Genomic DNA, 24,524 nt, shown 5'->3' on the forward strand with positions numbered 1-24,524 from the left:
AGAGTAGTACAGTTGCATTTTTGCATGCCACATTGTGATAACCTGGCACACAAACAGAGATTCACTGATCATAGAAGGACTAACTCTAGAAGGCCAGCAAATAAAAACTAATCAATACAAAGAGGACAATCTTATTTAAGACTGCATTAATACCTTGTTAACCTCAGTCTGAACTATAGTCACTGTAACTGTAGATGCAAATTAACATGGGCAGCTGTTTGACAGTTTAATGAACATCAAAATAGGCCCCACCCGAACCCCTCCAAAACAGTGGCTGAATGAGAAACAGATAAGGAGGGACGAGAAGGGCAAATGCAGCACTTAGGAGGGAGGGGAGGTTTTCCCACAATGCCGCCGCACACGCTGTAATTTCAGTACGCATGGTTTTTTGGAGGGAGGGCGAAGCAGGATGCTGGGAAGCCTGGGAGGGGCACTGGGTGGGTAAGGGGCGGGGGGGTAGGTTTTGGGGGTTTGTGGGATATGTGGTGAAGCTGTTAAAGTTGACTTGTGGAGATTGGTTTTGACTGATGGAAATAGAATAAAAAAAGAAGCATTTTTTCTGCACACACACACACACACACACACACACACACACACACACACACACACACAGATACACTATAAATGGCATGCATGACAGCAGACACGTATAATTGTTCCTTATGTAAAAGGACACTGAGACATTCAAATTTTATAAAAATACATTACTGTCATAGCCTATTGAAAAGCACAAAGAAACTACTTTTCAAAATGAATCCTGTGATATTAAAATGACTGAATTTAGCTAATTCTTTGTTTTTTTTAATTACTGCATTTGGAGCATTCTGCAATATAAGTAGTCAATTTGTCTTAAAATTACTCAGAGAAGAAAACAGCAGTGGATAATGACTTTGTTTTCTCACATTCACACCATTATTATCCTCCTGACTCCTGACTCGGTGGTCTCTGATTCTTACCGATAACAGGCGTGCGTGTGTGTGTGTGTGTGTGTGTGTGTGTGTGGCAGGCTGGTGGTAGACCGCAGACAGACTCTAGGTGCCGTTGAATGTGTGTGTGTGAGCATGCGTGCCTCCTTCATGTCTGGACCTGGACAGAAAACAAACAGAGGAGAAGAAAGCACAGGATAAATTCAGGTGTTGTTTGGTAAACCATGTTATTAAAATGTCATACACACTCACAAAAATACACACACACACACACACACACACACACAGTGATGTGCCGCTTAAGTGAATCAGAAAGAGGCACACGCACGCACACTCTAAGACAGACAGGCACGCACACGCAACAAATCCTTTTAACCAACATAGCGTTTTATTACCAAATTTTCATACAAAGTGGTATATAACACTTCCATTTCAAAATAATATATGTTTGTAGAGTTGATATATGTCTCATTACTCACTTCAATTATTCAACAACACTGACTGATATTAGCTATCATAAGTCTGCACCTCACCCCCTCTAAAGAACTCACATGATTTTATATGTACAATAAGCCCACTCACAACCCAGTTGCTGTAAACACTCTGGGTGGTCCTGAGAAACAATGACAAGGAGCCGTCGTGTGTGTACATTAACACACAATTCATCTTAGGAAAAAAAAGAAAAGAAAGAAAGTTGGATGTAAGCTGGGTGATGTACAGAGAAAAAAAAACTGTGATGCCCAAAAAACAAGAGCCCTGCTTACACAAACATAAGAAACCAGCATTTGAAGGGACTCTGCAGTCTGTAAAATCAGATCTCGATAAAACATGCCGGTGATTTTGAGTTGTGATGGCTGTTATGTCTCTTCTAATAAAGCTGAAATGCCACTGATGTGCTTTTATGTGGTGCCCTAAACACAATAAAGAATTTCAGGATAATGACGGCACTGACTGTAATGTATTATATAGAGCTGGGTGTCTGACATGCCCGCAGCATGATGAGGCTGGGAGTGATGTGCACTGAGACAGAATGAATTATCAAAAAGAATTTCTGAGTACAACATCTTAGGCTGACCAGATGGAAAGGGAGAAAAAAAAGGAGTACAACCTGGAGATGCAGCAGGGGGCGACTAATGTAGCCTTCCTAGTATTTAACTAGACCTATGCATAATTTACTGTGTTTGGAAAAAACTGACTACTGACTATGCAAATATAATTAGCAAACTTAACAAACAAGTATTTCACTTATTTTCAACAAGATATCAACAGAAAATCTGAAAAATATAAAAATAAAAGCCAGTCAGTTCTTTACACTGTGTTCCCCTGTTACTATTCTTTTCTATAACAGCCAGAGAAAAAGAGACAAAAGAACTACAGCTGCAACTAATATTTGATTTTATTAGTGATTAATCTGATGATTTCTTGGTTAATTAGTTAATTGTTTGGTCTAGAAAATGTCAGACAATAGTGAGACGTAAAACCCATGTTATGTATTCAGATTGCTTGTTATGCTGTATCAAAAAGTGAGCAGTGGTAGAACCTTTTTTTTCCCCTGATTTTTAAAAAAAGCTTCTTTAGTGGCACATTTCACAGATAATTTTTTAACATTTGGCAAATCATAATGTTGCTGATTAAGCCTAATTAATAGAACAAGAACATCCCTATTGGAACATCGGAAAAGTGATGACTACCCCAATCAAAATGGAATGTGTGGCTTCTGAAAAAATCATCTGACATTCAATGTTAAAAAAACACCAAACAAAACATATTATTATTACTACTAGTAGTAATAGTAGTAGTGGTTGTAGTAGTAGTGGTGCTGAATCACATCACAGTTTTTCCGTGAGTCAGTCGTGGTTATTCTCCGCATCCCCTAATTTTCTTTGATTTGAATGCCATTTGTTCTCCCATTGTGACTAATAATGAGTCACTGACACCGACACAGACAAACAGACACTCTGTGCTTTTTGTGGTCAACAAGCACGTTTAAGTTCCAGTGCAAGACATATTCTTAAATGTCCTGTCAGCCACTTTAGCTGTATTAATGGCATCTTTGATCATCCTGCTGTTTGTAGAAGAGGAAGTCCCTCAGAGTCATTTTAACATATTGCTCCTTTGGTTCCAGAACCATTTGGTCGTTGGCAAAAACTCTAGCGAGTATCATGGTTAGATGTGGCAAATACAAGTGTTTCTTACTAAAGATATCTAGAAGGCTAAATGTGTTGTGTGCTAAGTATGTCCTAACCAGTTACATTTTTGGTTTGTGTAAACATCAGGAGTGGAGTTTTGGATTTTAAATCTGATCCAGAAGCAGGCCCCTGATCCTAAGCCACAAATGTGTGTGCTAGAATCTAAGGCCAACTTCAAACTTGACATTTTATTATATGTAGCAGTAAGCTTTTAAACTCACATCAATCTTACTTTTCCTTCCATACTGCGTGGAGTACGTCCCATGTATTATTTAAAGCAGATTAGACAACTCTAATGAAACCCATGCTAAAAAATAATACTGCTGCTGTAATAAATGGACCTGAAAATTCCTAGAAATTATATATACAAAACCTAGTTACAAATGGGAAAAAAAAAAGGTACATGAAAAAAAAAATCTGTCCAAAAGGTTGTTGAAAGGTGGTTTGCTAAAATAGACTTGCCAGTGAAATATGGTTCCTCTGAATTCCTCTCAGCCGGATCTACATCCACACTGAAAGAACAATGATTGACCTTGGCCGGATGAAAAATTGCCTCAATTGTTCATACTTCACTTTGATGTTAAATACAGTGAAACAGGGCAGCACAGGAAAGCTGCAGCCGAATGAGAAATTAAACCTTTTATGCCGCTTAAGAACTGCCCCCCCCCACCACCCCCGTTTTTTCTTTCTAAACTTACCCTTTGTTCAATTTACTGCATCTGCCAGAATATACATGCAATTTGCAACTATTTATATCTTGCAGACTTAATGTATCCTTCAGTTACAACTCTTTTCTATAGTTATGTTCCTTACTACATTCACTATGATGTTTTTAACCATCTCCTGCATCATTTCCCTCCCACTTCTCCATTTCTACCTTATTGTTTTCATCTCATTTTTTTCCTCTCCCACTCCCATCCCTCTCCTCTGTGCTCCAGTAAGCAGACTTGCCGGGACCAGGGAGGGCACCACCATCATTAAGGTCCCGGCACGGAGTCACCAATTTACACTCTCATTAACAGATCCATGTGCAGTTCGGTACATTACAAAAAAGAAGAAGAAGAAAAAAAAAAACAGGGACCACCCATGTGTTTAGGCCCCCTCAAAACAAAATGCAACAATAAAGATCTGTGTTCTCTCTGCCAGCTAAATGAGCCAATTCACGCGAACGGGGAAAAAAAGAAGTTCCAAATTAACAGACGTTTTGATGGTACACAGGGTGTTTATGTGTTAACGAGAAGATGCTATTAATCAGGACTGACTGCTTAAAAAGCCCTTGTTGTGGGATTGACTGGCCTTGCCGCTTTGTTCTTTTTCCACAAAGTAAAGGAAGCCTTGTATAAATTAGTTTGTTTCCAATTGTGTAAAGAAAAAAACCCCAAAACTTTTATATTGACTTCTAACAAACAACTAAGACAAACTTAGTGTTAAAAAAATACTACATCCTGTGCTGTAAATCTTAATTTCTTCATTTTCAGGCACACATTTAGTTTGATAGTCAGAGGAATGGTAGAGCAGCGTGCCAGAGGTCAAACAAAAGTCACAAGATGCTAAAACCTTACTTCTGGTGACCCAGGGGACGTTTTTTCCTCTCTACAAACTGCTACAGAGAAGCTGCAGGACCAAGCAAATAAACCCAGCTAGAACTTATTAATGAACATACCCCCTTGCATTTTAAGGCAAATTCTGTGCTTGTGCTCCTGTGAGAAAAACATAAACATTGCAAAAGTTAGGAGTTCAACTTCCACTCAGCCACCCAGGGTTGAAATGTAAGATACCTGATAGTGTGAGAGAAGTCTGCTCTTTGCTGAAAAATCCTGCAGTTTAGCACAAGTTCTGTGTCAGGTTCTTTGAGCTAAATAAGTGCACTAAGAAAAAAACAAATATATATTTCAAAGGTTTAGAGAAACATTTATGGTAACCTTATGTACATAAATGGAAGCCCTTTTTAGATCATCTGGCTTCTATTCAAAACCTAAATAAAGGCTTGGATGAAACTGTAAGATACTTGGGTGAAGGCTAAAGTTTGTTCTGTGATGAAATACAGAGGGCACTGACTCACAGTTGTTTCTTTGTAAAAGTAAAGCAGTCATTTGTTAGTGCACTCCTATGAATGTCAGGTATGTCTGCCAAGTGCTTTGATCAATTCTGCTTTAAAAAAAAAAAAAAAAAAAAACTGTTCCACCATGTCCAGACAACCAACATGGGTACCAGACCAGGAAACAAGTGACATGGCTGTTTTCACTTCTCTTCTTTTTATGTCTAAAAGCATTATATATGCTGATCTTTGTGCTTTGTCAGAATTTGTTTTTCAGGTTTGTGTTCTTACCATATTGTGTCTGTTTGTAATAAAACTAGTTCAGACATGTAGAGCTAGACCACCCAGAACAGTTACCCATACACCCTCCTTACTTAAAAAAAAAAAGTCACTAGTCTTAATTATATCCATCCTCTGGGCGTGTCTTTCTGCTCAAAACAGACATCTGAGCCACCCCCCCACCAACAGGCCGCAAACCTCACCGAGGCCTTATGGAAAGAACTTTTTGGCGAACACATTGACCTTAGATGGAAATAAACGTATTCAGTGGAGTGGAGTTATTTTCACTGAGGTTACCAAAGACAATCTGATTTCACATTGTTTATTGTTGGATTATCTCCTCCTGTGCCCTTGGACCTGTAAATGATCCCAGACTTTAAAAAGTTCCTACCGAGGCGCTCTTGATAACAAAATCTGCAGGATGTTAAAATCAAGTGGGTGAATTGTTTACCATATCAAAAGAGTGCGATGAAATACCGATATCAAAACCTGCACAAACTAGGCACTTAGATGAAAGGGTGGAAAAGACAAGACAGTGCGTGTGTGTACACACACACACACACACACAGACACAGACACACACCCGTGTGCTGTAATAAGGAGGCGTCTGCTCCAGGGAGGAGGTTGTTGTGACTGCACTGTTCTTTTTCATGATCTATAATTTTCAAGCTGGCAATGTGAGGGGGCAACCTAGTGGTGTGCACATAGAGAGACACACACATGAAGACAGAGAGAGAGAAAGAGAGAGTCTACACAGGCAGGACCCCAGCGACTATCTGCCAGACAAATCCTCCTCGGGCTTTGATCCTCTGCCCACTTCTCTCTCTGTGGTTTTTGTTTTCAGGCAAACAACTGTGATGTTTAGCTGAAGTGCAATGAGATTCCAAGGTCCCCCCCCCAAAAAAAGAAGCAAGGACTCTCAAAATCTGCTACTAAAAAACAACAACAAAGGAACACAAACATATAAAAGAGCTAATTTAAGATGGAATGGCTAAAAATAAAAAAAATAATAATTGGTCATCACTCCTGTCCGCCCCTTCCTTCCTAATGTTTTCAATATGCTATCCTCCCAGGATCAAGGGGTTAATCTGCTTCTGTTGCATATTAGCTGAGATGCTATCGAAGGCCATTTGTTCCAAGCAGCGAGGCTAATGACCCTGAGCCGACGCTTGGCATTTGGCCGAGAACTCAGAGCAAGGGAAGGTAAGTAACCTCATATATTCTCGGGGGGGCCTGAGCTAATGAGAGGGAATGGGAATACGAGCTACGGTCCATCATCTACTTAGGACCTAGACAGCAGTGCCTTCGTCCTCCCCTTAAGTCTACACACACACACAAACACACACAGGAAAACGCTAATAGGAAACCCAACCATCTTTCTCTTCTTGCACCTAATTTTAATCCTGTCTTGTTAAGTAAATGTACTATGTGTAGCATTTTATCATCAATAAGTCAATACTACATTAATTCTGAGAGATTGGTATTATTACAGTAAACATGGAGTTCTATCATCAAGATGGCTGGCAGCCCCAACCAGCTTTTAACTGCATTTAAACACCCATATGTTTCCTAGTATCCTTTACTGCACACAGTACTTTATGGCACAAAACATTAAAACATTACAAAGAAGTACCCAGATGACTTTTGTGCCAGAAATACTACAGGCATAAAAGCCAATGGTTGCAATTTTATGGAAATAAACCATCTATCTAACAACAATATAACACTCATGTTTAAAAATGTAACATGTACCACTTTTAAAAGGAGCTTTTTTTTCTGTGGGTTTTAGTCATTAATCTAAAGATTCTTTATCATAAATGACCAAAAGAGGTAGTTTAAATAAAACATCAGTTTCAGGGTGCTGTATATCCTTTATTGTTGGCTTGTTGTGCCATTGGCTTCTTAAAGTTGCAGCCATATATGGATGAATGCACATGCATACACAGACAAGGTATAGCCAAGTGTGGACGCCCCTGTGAGGCTGAGTGAATTCTGCTGTGATGGGAAAGCAGCAGGGGTCCAGTTCTCTGCCTTTATTTGATTCAATTCAAGCCGAAATTTATGCGTGTGTATGTGGAAAAAGAGCATGGGTACAGGAATAAGTACCCTATTGCACTCTGCGTATGTGAGTGCGTGTGTGTATAAGTGTGTCTATGTGTGTTGGTAATACCTCCAATGGCAGACTAATGATAGGTCTTATCGACACCCAGCAGTGAATGCAGGCCTTTGTCTCCTCTTGGGACGCATTATGGAAAGCTTAGGGGGCTGCCTTTGACTCCTTTTCATTCTCTCACCCACTGATAAAACCCAGCACAAAAAAAGGCAACTGTTATACAGCTCCTGTAGCGTGGCAAGTTGAGACACAATACACCCCCGAACTCCCATCATCAAAATCAGCGAAAGTTATGCGCACAGCTCACAAACTCAGTATAAGTCTCTGACAAAAGGTAAAAATTAAGACTGGAAATTTACATTTTGGAAAACAAAATCACAATGCCTGAAGTCACCATTCAATATACAGCATACTGTATATGGTGACTGAATGGAAAAGGAAAACCACAAGATGCGTGGGCCCGGTGGTGCGGAACAATGTTAAAGCAAAGTTTTGAATATTCTTATTCAGTGACACACAATACTGAGAATGATAAGACTGTTAAAGTACAGAAAATGATTTAATTAAAACATATTAACACAATCTGTTAATTGTTTTTCTTAACTGAATTGTTTCAATCTGTTTGAGAATTTGAAAGAGAGAGATAGAGAGAGATAAAACAAGAAAACATTTCTCTTTTGTCTGTTTGAATTCTATTCTTCTGCTCACCAATACATCTATTAGATCTGGATATGTGGTTACGCTAAATATAAAAAATCTGGATTTAGATAAAGGCTTTTATTTTGGCAAGTACATTTTTGTCTGCTACCTTTTAAGATTCATGCTCCAAAACATCTCATAAGACTGTCACTGCTGTCCAATCAATGATGTCTCATTTCAAAACAAATCATTGATATTATTGGCTCTTCCATTCAAGTACATCTGCAGGTATCTGGGGCATAGTTTACAACAAGTCAGTGCCTTTTCCTCCTTTACCAGAGTGTAAAAAGAAAACAAAGTTTTTCTTTTCCTCTGAAGGCTCTGTTCTTCACTGTGCTGATTTGAGGGTTAGAGGTTGAGGCAGGGTCCCTTAGATAAGCAGTTTATGAAATGAAAATGTTTTCTTTTCCAATGATGGCAAGCGTTACTTCTCACGTTTTTAAGACCTCAGCATACAGCTCCTTGGGGAAGCGTGGTCCATTTCTATGGTTGTTTCCCGCTGAGTCTATAAAATCCTCTCTCTCCATCCCTGTGTGTTCTTTCACAGCCTTGTTTTCAAGTCATTACTGTAAGGAATAGCCAATAAGGACATTATACTCTCACCCTTAGCTCTGTCTTTGGAATTTTCCTCTTGCTCCCCCCTTTGTCATTCTCCATTCACCTTTATTTTCTTGCAAGATAACTCTAAGGGGTTCCTTAAGTTCAGAACTTTCTGCTCTCTCTTCTTTGTATTTCTCTCTTCTTCTCAACTTTAATTTCAAGTGAAAGAACAACAAAGAATATTCAAACGTAGACCTTCCTTGAATTGCTCCCTGCCTCTGCATCCATGTTGCTGGCATAGCAATCTCAAAGAGAACCCCCAAGGCCAAGCAGTGAGGATTTAGGGGCCTCATTTAGTAGGCAGGTAAAGTCGAGTACCCACCACCCCCCCACCCCCAATGCTATCCCTCTTAGCAATTAGAAAGAGGCCAGGAAGTGCAGTGTTTTATGGCCTTATAAAGACATTAGAGGGATCGCTTCATTGGCCCTCACCCCCCCATTCTTCCATTTACCAGTTATACAGTATCTCTCCCCTTTATGGTCCTCTCTCAGATTATTCTCTTATGCTCACTTTGAAATCTTCTCCACCAACATCCTCCTCCTCCTCCTTTTTCATCCCTATACTCGATCTGAAATCTCGTCTGCCACCACCTTCTTTTCTATTAATTTTTTCTCTCTCTGCCCCCTCATGCTCATCAGTCTTTCTTCCATCCATCCAAACGTTACCATTTTTGACACTTGTCCATCAGGTTTTTACGCCCTTTCCCCAACTGAGTATGTTTTCTTCCCCACACCGTTGTAAACCATCGTCCATCATTTGATGGTTATTTTGCGTGAGCATGAAACTGACAATTACTCGCTCTGTCCCCGCGTCCTGCAGTGAATCAATATGACTTGACAGAGTGACTCATTTGCCTGTCATTTTCCCATATGCGGTTTTTGAAATATGAAACCGTGAGACACACTGTGGCTTGAGCGTTGCAAACCCACCTCCGTATACGCAAATGGACACCAAAAGAGAACCACGCTGCTTTGTGAATCCCTGCAGCTTTTAAAGCCAGCTTAGACAGACTTGGCTGCTCCTAAAAAGACCTTCTTCCACCGGAGCAGAGGACAGACACACTTGAGAGGAAAAGGGGGGTGGGGGGAGAAAGAGCAATGGTCTGTCTGGATACTTGCTTACAACATCCTCCACCTTTTTCCTTTCTTTCTTCCCCCAAGAAAGTCATTTCTTACTCAAACGAGTTCAAAGTACTTCCATTTAAAAACAACTTTGTCTTATTCAACTGGGATTATTTGGGCAGAGATCTGAAATGTGAGGAAGTTCAGTAATTAAAACTGATTATTACTGATATTGGACATTGGTTTCCCATTCCTTTAAACCAGCGCTCTACACCCCCACAGACCACCATGTCTCTTTCATCACCATCTCATGTCTTTTAAAATGGTGGAATGCCCCCTTTTTTTGGTAGTTGTGGACAGAGGAAAGATTGAGCCATGCAGTAACAATATCTACCACAGATGGAAGAAAGAAAAACAGTGATGGAAGGATGTAACTAAAGATTAAGACTTGTTGCACATGCAAAAACTCGAGTGGGGGCTGCAGTCGCTTGAGAAAGAAAGAACAGAAGCAAGCAAGACATGAAGAGCAAGAAGGGAGAATTTGGTTTGACTGGATTAAGCTGATATGAAATGAGTTGAGCTGAACTGAAATGAACTGAAATAAGCTGAATTGAATTTGTTCCGTCTTCTGTAGGATGTCATTGTGAGGCACAGTTCACATTGTTAAGTATTACACAGAGAGGTGGACAGAGAAAGCAAATGACATTTGCAGTGGCAGGGCAGGCCAGCGAGCCGGTAAGTATTATGTCCTGTTCCAGAAGAGTTGTCATTATCATTTATAGAATGTAAAAATATAATAATAATAATAAAAATAACAATACAATATAAAAGACCTACATATATTGAACAATTGAGGGGCAAAAAAGGATGATAGTAATCTCCTGCATGGAGTGAACTGGATGTAAAAGTAAGATACCCTGAACGGGTTTCAATGAAATCTTTGAAGAAAAATGGCACCATTGCTATTGTAACCTCTAGGTGGAGGATAAGGTGGAAGAGAGTCTCATCAGAGAGGAGGATGACAAGAACAGAGAAAAACAACATTTTCTTTTCCTCTCGCTGCCTCCCCTTTTTAACCATCCCCCTATCTGTGCATGGTGGCAGCCATTCTGGCCATGCCGGCACGGTAGAAAATGATTTACTGCTGCTTTTAGCCTCACACAGTGAGAAAGAGAGGGGCAGAGACAGAGAGAGAGAGAGAGAGAAGATTATTCTCTGAGAGACTGCTCACTTTGGGAACCGCTGCAACACAGTTAAGACAATAAGGTGGCTCTTCTCCCAGTTTCACTCCTGTGTTTTGCCTTTTGGCTATGCCATTCTCCAAGGTAATGTTTTATTTTTGTCCTCAATGCATCCCTGAAATGTTGGATCTTTTTAAATTCTAGTGGATGCTGGAGAGAAAAGGTCAAATCTTTACAACATGAAATGGATTCACGATGTTCAGACACAAAACAGGAAAGGACAAAACATCTGTGAAAACACAGGTAATAGTGAAGGACATGGGTTCAAGTCAATACTGGTAAAGATTTTTCAGTATTCAGTATTCATGGATACTTGAAATTCAAAAATATGTAATTTTTTTTGGAATAAGTGACACACAATGCTTATTTAATATAAAAGGGAACTTTAAAAAATGCTGATAAATTCAATTAATTAATTTAATTCAATTAATAAAAGTATTAAAATGTGCAAAGAAATCTAATTTCAGACTGTTCCTCTTTGGCAGTGGTCTGTGAGAAAACCTTAATCAGGAATCAATATATGATATTTAACAAAAGGTGTCAAACAAAAGCTACAGTCATGATAAAAACCAGTCCTGGTTAACTGGTCCTACTTTGTGTAACTGCTGCATTTCTCAGTATACGATCTAATCATTTAAATCAAGAGATATATCAACACACATGGAAATACCCGTCCATTCTTCTTAAGTACAGAGAAATGAACGTGTGGAAAACAGAAAGAGATGAAGAGATAAAGACAATAGAGAAGTTTAGGATGCAGCAGGTGAGTCAGACAGGATGGTACATTCTTCACCTGGTGGCTGTGGCTCGACGCCAGGGAGACACAAAAAAAACAGTCACACTCATAGCCTACACATAACAAAAACACACACGCATGCAAACACCAAGCCCACCCCAGGTAGACATCTGACTCAGAAAACCAAGGTGGAAGGGCGACAGAGGACAGACAGACAAACAAGCAAGACAATGTGTAACCCCGGGGCAAACCGAGCTCTCTTACCTCTCTTTCATCACTGTTGTCTTTTCCTCGTTGCGTTCTGCTTTCCTTCCTTCCCTCTGCAGTGAAGGCTAACGCTGCTAGCGCCCCGCTCTGTTTCTTCTTCTTCTCATGCCAGCATCTTTCACGACCTGAAACAGAAGAGGGCAGAGAGGGGAGACCAACCATTAAGAAACTGTTTGAGTGGAATGGAGATATCTCTACCAGCATCCCACGTCAAGAAAAAATAAATAAATAAAAACACTCCATTCATGGAGTTGGGCCTTGCAGGATTCCAGTTATTGCCTCCGAAATTTCAGTTATTTTTCAAAACAGTTTCTTACTCATGGCATAGAAAGAATGTATGAACAAGATACGCGCCAGAGATTACAAACTGATTCAGTTCATGACCTTAAAACTGCCTGTGCTTACAAGTTTAAAGTCAAGAGATATGTTGTTATGTTGTATTCCATCCCAAGCATTGAGCAGCTATTTTAAACGTGTAGCTGAAAACCTGAGCAATGCCTGAGATCTCCTGAGCGACGACAGCAAGTGTTATATTTGCAGAGTGGAGCAAGCTTTCTCAGCGTAACAAGGAATGAGGTTCATGAAGGGGTCAGGGAGCAGTGACTGGCAAATAGTGGCAAGAAGAACCATGGGATTATTACTATTATGTACCTATACAGCTGCATGATTGCCATTTACAGTCAACATACCTGCATTGGCTTGTTACTGTGTCTATTTCATTGTACATCTTTTGTTTGGCCAGACTAAGTTGACGTGTAATTGTGCTGTTCAGACGATGATTTTATCATGGCTGTACTGTTTTGTAAATTGACAGGGTTTGTGTGTATGTGTGTGTAGGGGTTGTCTTACAGAGTGCCGATGAAATTGCTAACAGCTGTGACAGCCGCCATTGCACACTTTTCGCCATCTCATTTGTAGCATACAGCTGCACAGATAAAGCACGGGGGTTAAGCAAATATTATACAATGGCCAGGAAACAATGAACCATCCCCATCCCTCCCCTATCTCTCACACTCACACACTCAATCACACTAACTGTAGCATTGCTAAGAGTGTGCCAACTGTGTGTGTGTGTGTGTGTGTGTGTGTCTGGGTGCGTGTGAAAAAATGACTGGCACTGCTTGTCCTCTTTATTACTGTGAACAGAACAGACACCCCTGCTCCCCTCCCATTCATTTTAATCTCTATTCTTAATGATAAACCTCCTCAGTGACATTCTCTCTCTCTCTCTCCTCTCCCCGTCTGTACCCCCTCCACCCGCACCCCCTCCAGCCTGGTGTCGACCCTCCCCAAAAACCCCGGCAAGGCAGCAACAGTGCTCCTTTGTTTGCCCTCCTTCCCCTCCTCTCTCCTTGCCCCCTCACCCCGCCACGGACGAAGCTGGTTGGCGGGGACGGAGGCATGCCTCGACAGGAACGCCGGAGGAGAGGAAGGGAGGGAACGAAGGATGGAGGGAGGGAGGGACAGGAGAAAAATATGTAGGTGGAGAGAGGGGAGGGTCACTTTGCGGGGGTGGGGGGTAGGGTGGGGAGTAGGGGTCTTACAGTCATTTTTCATTCATTCTTTCTGTCCTCTCTTTCATTTCTGTACTTTTCTGTCCATTCAGCATTACATGAGAGGGGCTTCTCAGAGTGCGTCTGTGGGGAAAAGGGAGGTGGGTTTGGAGGGACTACACCCTCTGTGAACCCACCGACTCCAGTTGCCTGAGACTTGTAGAAAGTCGTTTGCAGAGAACTATTTCTGGTTTGGACTAGGAGGCTAATTTTAAACACCAAAGTAAAGATGGGGAAGAGGAAAAAAAAAACTCTGACTCTGGATTTTTATTTCTGCTCTGAAAGAACAAACACTTAAAGAAAGCAGCTCTATTTCTTGGCTTTTACGTTTACATGGCTCAGAAATAATGTGCGTGATATTCCAACAGGCGATTTGTAAAAATAGCCTTTAAGTACACAACTTGTAATTTCTCATTTATGCAAAGAAAATACTGGACCTGCCCATTGAGGTTAGTCAAGACATAATTTTAGCTGTTGCGTTCTGCTACCGCTGCTAGCCCGACGAACCCAGTTCCCTAATAGCATAAATACTGCTCTTGTAATGGTGCCTGGGGCATGTCTCATTTGGAAGTGAGGGAGACAGCACTGTAGAGCAGTGCCTTTTCGCCTCAGCCAAAAACACACATGTGCACGCACACAGGCGCTGTGGCAGCTCCGAGGCAATCGGATCATTAACCCCAGCTAATCTACAAACATTATGTTTATAGAAAACGCCTTTCCAGCTTAGGCGCCCGCACAGCCAAGCCACGCTAATTCATTTCAACTGTGTGTGCATGTGTGATATGGTGTATTTGAGAGTTATGACGACATGTGTGTGTCAGCACTGCTGGGTGTGTCATGTCTCTCAGTATGCATGTGTGTACACTTGTGTGTCATGGCTGCCTGTGTATTCAGTGTGTGCTGTGACAGACACAGAGAGAACATGACAGAGGCGGTGAAAAAAGTGCATGAGCGTGAGAGCGTGCGTTTGTGTGTGTAAATGTGTGAGTGAGTGAGTATGGTGTGACTGCTAGTGATGCAGCTCACAGCCTTGATCTAGACTCCTACCTCTCTCGGACACCCCGCTGTGCCTGCTTCATTAATCAATAGGACAGATGAAGACAGACTCCCGCTGCGCTGTGAGGAAAATCGGTGGCATGCGTGCGAGAGAGCGTGCACGTGTGTGCGTTTCTGCATGTAAGGGGGCTAGAATGCCCTGGGGGAGAACGTGGCAGACATGATGCAAACCTTCAAGGCTTCCTGCCTACACAAGAGATCATCTGTACTGGATTTGCTTTCTTGTACCACCAGGAAAAAAAAAGTCTGACTCCATTTGATAGAAGATTTGCATAGACTGATATATCTGCTAGTGCATTAACCCTCACCTCCTACAACCTTCCACATCTACAAAAGATCAAAAAAGAAAAACTGCAAAGATCTTTGCAATGTTTGTCTTTCAGCGTGAACACAATTCAATTAAACGCCATCATTTCTCACCTTTTAAGTATTGTGGGAAGTGGTGCAACTAATTTTGGAAGCGTTTAATATCTGCCAAGAATCACGTTGCGTTTGAAACTGCTTTGATGCCACAACTATTCTCCTTCCTCTACAATCTAAAAAAGACAAAAAGAGGCAGCAAAAAACATTTCTGTTGGTCAGATGAGACTCTCACCCTAAACCCAGGAAAACTCAATTACACACACACAATTGTAATTACTTTAGTCCCTCGCTCCCTATTGATGTGTCTATCTACACTCCCTAAAACCTCAGCTATAAAAAAACATCTCAAGGGTTTATTCAGAAATCTTTATGAAAATGGTTTTAATGTACCTTCAGGCACAGTCAAATGAAGTGGAAACTACTTAGGAGCTTTAAAAAAAAACTTACACAAGCAGGGAAGGCAGATCAAGTGCACTTCTTATATTTTCATTGTTTGAAATATTTTCTGTCAATTAAAGAGCGTGTGAGACTATGTGAACACAGGTGTTAAGAGAAACACCTAAAACTGCCACTCAGGAGAGGGAAAGAAGGCTAATGTGATCAAAAGTAGCTTGTTAGGCATCATGAAATCTCATCTTTCTGGTGTATTTACTCATCTGCAAAATAGGAAGGTACGTCCTTGGACAGTGCACATTATAAGCAGTTTCAAAATATGATTCAGGATGCTCACGCCTCGGTTAAGATTGATTTTTGTTAAGAATTGCAGAAATATGCTAAGACTGGAGAGGCTTTGTTCCTGTATGGAGGTACTGTGGATGAGTGCAACTGGGTTTCTATTTCTCAAAAATGATCCCTGAAATTAAACAAAAGCCTTTAAAACCAGAGAGAGATAGGATTTCAAATGGTGTATTTTATTTTCTATAACTATGCATAATTATCGCAGAAATTATGCATAAAGTAATTAAAGAAACTTTTAAGTTTCATCAAAAGGTCCAATGTATTTGAAGCCGGATTTTAATAAAACGGTTCCCAAGACCACAAATCAATTTCACAATTTCTAGCAAACTAATTAACACTGAAATTTTAGACGTAATTATGCAGAAATAGTAGGACGCTATATTTGGGCTTATTTTGTTACTGCGAAGGAGGAATGTGTGTCATTTCCTGGTGCTCTAAATGGCCAAATGAATTGAATGCAAAGCCACAGAAGCCGTTTCTCCCACAGTGCCTCAATCCCGCAGAACTGTTATCAGTCACTGGGAGGTTTTGCCTCCACAGTATACAGCAAGAGTGTTTTGTTTGTTTTCAATGTAACTTGCGATATTTGGCTGGGACTCAGTGCCCTCTTTGTTGGCCATTGTGTGGAGATGAATGAATCTTTCTTCCAAATTTCATACAGAGATGCACTGTGTGAAACCATAGAAACACCTTTGAGACCATTAAACTGAACTCCAGGCTATGTATGTAGACACCAGGAACAGGGCTCTCTATATAAAGCATTAACCCTTGATTTAACAGAAATTCTATCATACAATTATACGAATATGTGTTGTTGTTGTTGATCTTGTTTAAAGAATTTTGAAATTTTCCTATCAAGTATTGCAAATATTTTAATTTACTATAAACCTACGTCATCTAGTCTTGCTTCATTAAGTAGTATCCTGCATCTCTCAGACTGCTTTTCAATAGCTCTGTCGGATGAAGTAGAGCAAATAAAGCCACAGTGCGTCACTGTTCAATTACAAAAACTGTTAGAACGAATTTGATGGATTCAATCGCACTAGCAATCATAGATTAGCAAAGATGCAGGCTGTCGCTGCAAAGCATTCTGGTTTATTGATGCCTCTGTAGAGAAATGAGAATCTCCTCCTCTTCTACAATGGAATTTTCTTTGCATGACTGTAACTCCAGTGTAGATCTTGTTTTGATTTTCAGCCACTCATAACAAAACCTGTTGTTTACTCAGATAAAATGCGCTTCTGCCTGATAATGTTCTGAGAATATCCGCACACTACGTCACATCTATGCCATGCAAGTCATTTACAGAAAAGAAAAAAGTGCATAATGTAACTACAGTGATGTAGTTGTGTGATGCAGTAGCTATTTTTAAATAGTTTTAAATCAGTATTATATATGTAGATTTTTTTGACTGCAAAATGAGCATAAACAGGTGAATTTACTGCAAAAATAAAACTGTTACAGTGTAAGGAGTATGTCACCTGTTTTAATTCTCTACCCTGAAATTAAGTTACAGAAAAAAGAAAAAAATCGAGACATGAAATCCTGTGTCAGTTCCTAACCCGCGATGCCCTGATTGCATAGGCACATTGTGTGATTTGACATTGTACCGACGCCTGACGCTCAGACAAAGGAGCCTGTGCAGGCCTCGAGGGGGCAGATGACAAACACTCCTAAACCATGGCTAGACATAATCCCCCCCACCTCCCGCCAAACCCCACAACAAACGCACAGCGGAGGGGGACTTATTCAGAGCATATTAGGGAGGTGAGGGAGGCAAACCACTGAGGGACTCTCCACACTTGGCTGTCCTAATCATCTGAGACAACCCCTCCAGAAGCAGACCCCCACCCAATCCCATTCCCGCCTACAAACCCCACTCCACCCCCTAACGCATGACCCAGACACATCCAGGAACGTTTACAAGGGCGGGCGGCCATGAAGTGGGGAAGCTGACCAAAATGAACAGCCCCCCCGGGAGCTTTAGTTTAATTCGTCCATCTTCTTGGTCCAAATTAAACAAGCTTGAGCGCATTCAAGTATATATACACACACACACACACACCTCCCTTCAACATCACACTGCTTTTAACAGACTGGCACGTTCCATAGAGCATGCCATTGATGCAGAATGATGAGCGAGACCCCATTGTCTCGTTATATTGTCTTCAATTAGGCAGGAGATGATGGGAGACAATGACAGTAGCATTTGTAATCATGAGCCTCGCAAACTCATGCTGGGAAACAGAACTTCATTATGCCCAATGGTCCCTCATCGACGATAAAACTCAGAATTTGTGTGGTTCATCCTTAGGAAGTTTTCAAGCATAAATGGCTCGGAAAGAAGTGAGTCACCAGGAAATACTGTAGGGGGTTCTGAAACTGAAGACAACAACAGACAATGGTAGAGGCAAATCTTCTTCTTTTATTTGCACTGCAAAAGAACAGCAGGTTTCAACCTGCGAAATTACACTCATCCTCTTATTACATCTCCTGTTCACTTACCTGAATTCTCATAATATGCAAGTTTACTACTCTGGTATTTAAAGTTTTACACGTCAGAATTGAGAGTGTTTCAGAAAAGAGAGTTGGGGTGAAATTAGGGTGAAAAAAAATCACTGATAATACTTTAAGAAGAACAAGAAACTCTGGCATTTCTGAGCTAGTATTTCTGGGATTAATTTACAGGCATAAAGTGTAGCCATGATGTCTTTTCATCTTCACCACATAAATGTTGTACAAGCTTAGCTCTGAGAACAGAAGCTCTGGCAGCGCTGGTGTCAGCTCAGAAATGAGACTTCTTTAAGAAAGAGAAAGAAAAACTCGAGAGCGCATTATCTGCATTTACCTGGAGAGCGTTCAACTGAGAAATGACTCTAACCCGACATCTTGCCGGCTTTGTAGCTCACCCCGTCATTTAAATCACGTTCCACCGTGGCTGTTAGGCTTTGATAGAACCATCCGACCGGACAAATACTGCTTTCATAAAATTGTGCAAATGATTTCTTTCAACTGGGATCGCAGCGGTATTGTCGTGCCCCCCCCCCAAAACTCCCCCCAACACCCCCAACCCCATCTTTCCTCTCTCCTCACGGCACAAAGAGCTAATCTGAGACGAACACTCGCACCGGCTCTGACACATTGTCAAACCAAAACCAGGGTGATTTTATTTTCTTTAAATCATGTAAGTGAAGCATGAGGTAAAAGCCATCATCCATGGAGGACAACAGAAGGGTTAGAGAAATAGCTGTGTATTTTCTCCCCCCTCCAACACACTGCAGGGATTATATATTATGCTCCCTTTTACCCATCTATCCCCTCAGCTGTTCCTCCACATGTACAGTATCAGAGAGAGACCAGATAGATCCTGAAATGTTTTGGTTTTGCCCATTTGCAGATGAAATCACTCTGCATTGGGTGCCAGTAGGAGGGATATCCGTCAAGTTGAGCTGCCCTGGGGCCGAACAACCTTTCCTGCAAGGCCCTGCTCCCTTATCTGATTCCAGCAGACGGGGCAAGATGATGGCCATGCCAGCCAGAGCCTTTGATTTTTTAAGTATATCCCTCTGCCTTCACACTGCTTTATTGATCGCCGACAGACCTCATTTTGTTCCTCGGCTAAAAAAGCGCTTCAAGAATGCTCTATTTGTAATGTGATCACCCAGATGAGGATGGCAGAGAGGTGGACAGACACTAATCCTCTTTTTGCCCCAGTCTCCAGCATCATCTATAGTGATTTTTCTGGATCGCCCCTGTCGAGTTTCTCATTGCCTGAGGCCCCGATGACTCCCCTCTCTGACATGGGGAGAGGTCAGGGTATAATCCACACTTAAGTGTCACTTTTTATGAAGAACAATTGCTAAGGCGAGTTGTAGTCAAATTCCATACCAAAAGCTCTCATTCACTCACCTATTTACCATAGGGTTAAATGAAATTAAAACTACAAAAGCAGCCTGGGCGATGCTTATTTCTTCAAGACCCTTCAGCATTTCATTCATGAACAGTTTTTGACAACAAGCTTGATGTTAAATGCGCTCATCGACCTCTGCAGACCTGACAAATTCCTCCATGTTGAACAGCACAACGCAACAGAACAGAGCAGGGAGCATCTGCCTCGTCACTCCACCCAGATGGCAGCAGAAAGTATGTAAATTGGTTCATTAACCTTACAGCGCTTTAACCAGTGGGCCATGCAGAGAGCTCGTTCCATCCGGGTTTTCTTGAATTTTATTAACGCCCATTAATAGCAACGAGAAACTTTCGCTAATGGCCTGAGGTGGTTCGCCGTGGTGTTATCAAACACTGTAGTAATTATACATGACATCCCTCTGATTAACACTCCTGTGATTATTGCACCATGTCAGATCATCTTTTTTTCCCCCGTTTAAAGACAGTCATCCATTTTCTTGGCGAGAAAATGTTTCAGGAGAAGGGGGAAAAAAAAAGAAAGAGGCCCGATATCACAACAGTCCCCCACCCCAACAAGGCAGGCTTGGATCTTTAACCCCTGACAATAGAATGGCATGAAGAATAAGAGGCAGGGGGGTGAAAATGTGAAAAGGATCTGTGTTTTCATACGGCGTTTCCCCCCAGTGCTTGCAGTGTGTGTGAAAAATTAGCTTGTAGTGTGCGTCTGTGTGTGGGAGCTGCCAGCAGTGAGGGCTTGCACCTGGAGCAGGGAGGAGAATGCGAGAGGTCAAGGGTCAGGACTGGAGTTCTCCCTCTTCCTAAGAAGGCCAGACGATCCCTGCGGCTGCATCGCACAACACGGGCCTCTTCACGTCCCCTTCCTTCTCTTTCCTTCTCTCCTTCTTCTTCCGTTCATCTCTTTTTTCTTTTCTCCTTTGGAAAGACGCAGTAATCCATAACCCACTCAACTATCAGCGGCTCAATTATCCCTCCTGTTCGCCCATTTTCTCCCCTTGGATGGAGATTCAAAAACAATTAACCTCTTCACGGCTGGGGACTTTTCCCAGGAAAGGGCACAGTGGTAATTGAATGACTCCGCCATTTACATTCCTGACCATGACTTCACTCCTTCACGCATAAATCTGGTTACCAAAAATCCTAATCTGTGGCTTTGTGATTTCCCAATGTCATTATCATGGATGTTGTATTATCACACTATGAAGACAGTATTTTAATTCACACGGGATTTAACAGGACAACTTGGAAATGTTTACATAACACCCTTTTGACCTACTTAAACCTTAAAGATTTGCATCATTTGTATTCAAACATGTTGACAGGTTAGTGATGTTTTAGAAAATGATGCCTTCATAGAAACTAAAATAATAATTATTCTTGTGTCAAACTGGGTAGACAGCGCTATCCTGTAAAGTGGTACAACTGGACTATTTCACACCAAGTGTCTATAAGCTATGGCGCATCCCCCCACATCCTCAGCCTTCAATAAAATGTTCTCATCTCCCCCTTCGTTATGGAGGGGCCTCCTATTCATCTCCAGGTAGAAAACCTCAAAGTGTAGGAGGGCAGAACAGCTTGCTGCACCCATTGAGCTTTTTATTACTTCCCCCTTCAAAGGGTGGTGGCAGAAGAAGACACATCCTCCATCTCCTTGATGCCATGATACACAGAGTCAGCTCTCAAAAAACACACACACAAACAAGTGGTGGGATTTCAACTGGAGCCCTGTGCAAATTTTACAAACATATGTTCTTCAAAACATCACATCTGAGAAGATTACATGGTTGTGGATGCAGAGAGAACACATTCCAGCTGTTAGGGGATAATCTTCGAACAAACAACTTTATCAAAAATGGACACTGTTGAGAAAAACAACTCGGTAGATGCTTAAAAATGATTGGCCTCGTTCAACAAACATCACATACAACTCTGCTTCTGATTTTTGCTGTTGCCGAGCAAAAATGTCCAACAAAGACTCCACTCCAACCAACCATTTTCCATAAAGCAAGCTAGCTTATTATCCAGCTAACCCAGCAGCCGCCAAATGATGTAATCCCTAACCAACACATATCGAGAAAACAAAGACGTGTGCTCCTCAAAAGGGAAACAGGCTTGTAAATGTATTTGTCTATCATAGAAATATACATATTGAAGCATTTTTTCCAGCCCTGACCTCTAATTAGCGTTTTTTATTTCCTAATGCTCGTCTTCAGAAGCCACTTCGCCTTAAGCCCCAACTCAAAGACGCCCACCATCAGAATCAAGGTGCGACAGATAGTATCAGAGAGCCTCATTCAAAACCTCCAGTGCAGTAAAAAATGGAATCAAGCGGGGATTATATTTTCTGTTCACTTTTGAAGCTCAAAAGATTCAACTCTTGTTTATTGATAATGGGATAATGTTGTTTTATTGACCCTAATCCCTTTGAATTCCAAGATCAAGACCGTGGTTTAACATCACATTGAAAAAACTTAACACGAAAAACATCAAGTGTAGTACAGAAAAAATCTTAATAATGATATAGTATAATTAATGTAACCCTTTCAAAAAGAGCCAAGTTGCACCGTACATTAAAACAAAACAGGAATTTGTTAAAAAATATCTACAGGCACCGCGCCATACCTATATTCTTGTAGACGCTCGCCAGAACAGCATAGCTGAAATCGCACTCTCTCTCTCACACACAGACACACACACACACACACACACACAGAAGAAGTCTTTGATGTTTCTTCACAAGTGTGTGTACTGCAGCTGTGTGAGTCACCAACCCTCCATCCAAGATCCATATAGGCTACGCAGAGGCAGCAACAGTAGCAGTGGCAGTGACAATGAAACTGCAAACCCCCATGCCCCACACACACACACACACACACACACACACACACACACAAACTCACAAACAACATCGCGTGTCTTGATTGTGGATGGAAGACAAGGAAAGAGGCAGAGGCATGGGCAGGGCCAGCCAGGCCAGCAGGACGAAAAAAGAGAAGAAGAAGGAGGAGAAGAAGAAGAAGAAGAAAAAAAAAACCTAAAACAACTGGCAGTGCTCCAGACAGACTGGAACTTCTCTTGATCATTATGTCTAGCCTTCAGGTGTCTGGGGTCGGGCCGACTGTAGGCGGTAGTAAGGTTGAGGGTGGTGGGAGGAAGGTGTGTGTGTGTGTGTGTGTGTGTGTGTGTGTGTGTGTGTGTGTGTGTGTGTGTGTGTGTGTGTGGTGGGGGGGTTGAGTGTAGATAACACAGCAGCCAGACAAAGAGGGAATAAGAGGGCTGCCTACATACCACCAGCATCAAGGAAGGGAGGGTGGGAGGCAAGGGAGGGAGCAACGAGAAGAAAAAAGGAGGGTTATAAAAATTTGATTAGACGATCCTTCGCTGAAGTGACTTTCTGTGTCGGTTTGCTTTTCTTTCTTTTTTTTTTTTGTCAGTTCCCCTCCCTTCTCACTCCTCCAGAGCGCCGCCTCAGAGAATGGGGCAGACAGATTTTATAGGTCCTAATTAAAGCCATCTGAAGCCTTTCAAAACATCAAATGGCCCCGGTCCCCCCGCTCTTTCCCTCTGATTGTGCAGAAATCACGGAAAATCAGAGGGTACCTTTTTTTTTTTTTTTTTTTTTGCTTTGACTCCAAAATGTACATAAATTTTGCAACCCCCACTTCAGTGACCCCACTACCCCCTCGTTTCCAATCAATAAAAGGGTTCAGTGAATGACATGACCTCAAAGAGTGTCTGTCAAATTCACTGGAATTTGACATAAATGCTTGTTTGGCTCATTAAGAAAAAAATAATAAGGCATTTCAGTCTCTTTCTCTGAACCTGACCCCAACTTTAAACTTAAGGGACATTTCCTGGTCATATCCTGCATTGGAAATGACACATAAGGTTATTGAAGATCCACCCTTATCCTGTCTGGCTGGTTGAAGAGAAGTGCAGCTCTGTTTTTAGTGCGCCTCAAGTACTCCATTTTTTTCCCCGCTCTTGCCCCCCTCTCCACCTCCTCCCTAATTGTCCTCATTGAGCCTTGCGGACCGGTTGCACAGCCTGCCTGCCTGAGGTCAGCGGGTTTACCCTGTGCTTTTTTATCTATATTTCATGCTATGGCGCTGCGCGGAGACAGCCACACGTCCACAATGAGAAAATTCACAGACGCGCACAAAAAATGTCGACAGGACCAAATGAACTTCCAGATCATTCAAATACTACGTGAAGTCACATCTGTATAAGATTTAAAAGCCTATAAAACGTTTCTGAAACGTTTAATTCTCATTTGAATGTAAACAAAAAGGACAGAAGCGTGCGGCGCAAAAGTGTTACATGCAATCATGAATTTAAAACTGAAGAGGACTACGAAAAGATGATAAATGTAACTACTTTCTGGAACTGTAGCAGTAAATAAGCGACGAGAAAATGAAAAAATACAATATCGAACACTTACGATTCATTTCAGTAACTTCTGGGCGTTATTGTCTCGCCCTTGCGCCTCTCCGGTCGTTTGGAGACGGAAAAAAGTCTGCTCCTCCGGCGAAGAGGGGTCACTCGCGTTGACAGGACGGTCAGCTTCATCACACGGCGATAAAGTTTGCATCAGAGAACACCTGGTTAATTTTGCCGAGGACAGTGGACGTCCGATTCCGCCGGTGTCAGGTCTTCAATGATGCCTGCACTCGCCGGGATTGAGCGCTGAGAGGAGAGGGAGCGTACTGAAAGGCATCATGTGAGCCGGGGAGAGGT

At 41.7% G+C, this 24,524-nt stretch overlaps 1 long non-coding RNA gene across 1 annotated transcript; it reads right to left on the reverse strand.

The window, feature by feature from the left end:
• Window positions 1-682: 682 nt before the first annotated feature.
• Window positions 683-24,511, reverse strand: LOC108881214 (uncharacterized). Its single transcript, XR_001960594.2, has 3 exons — window positions 24,229-24,511; window positions 12,148-12,275; window positions 683-1,086 (listed from the first exon to the last, which is right to left on the reverse strand). It is a non-coding gene; the product is annotated as an uncharacterized LOC108881214 (long non-coding RNA).
• Between the last annotated feature and the right edge of the window lie 13 nt (window positions 24,512-24,524).

Source organism: Lates calcarifer, linkage group LG17 (assembly GCF_001640805.2).
Source record: "Lates calcarifer isolate ASB-BC8 linkage group LG17, TLL_Latcal_v3, whole genome shotgun sequence".
Classification (NCBI taxonomy): domain Eukaryota; kingdom Metazoa; phylum Chordata; class Actinopteri; family Centropomidae; genus Lates; species Lates calcarifer.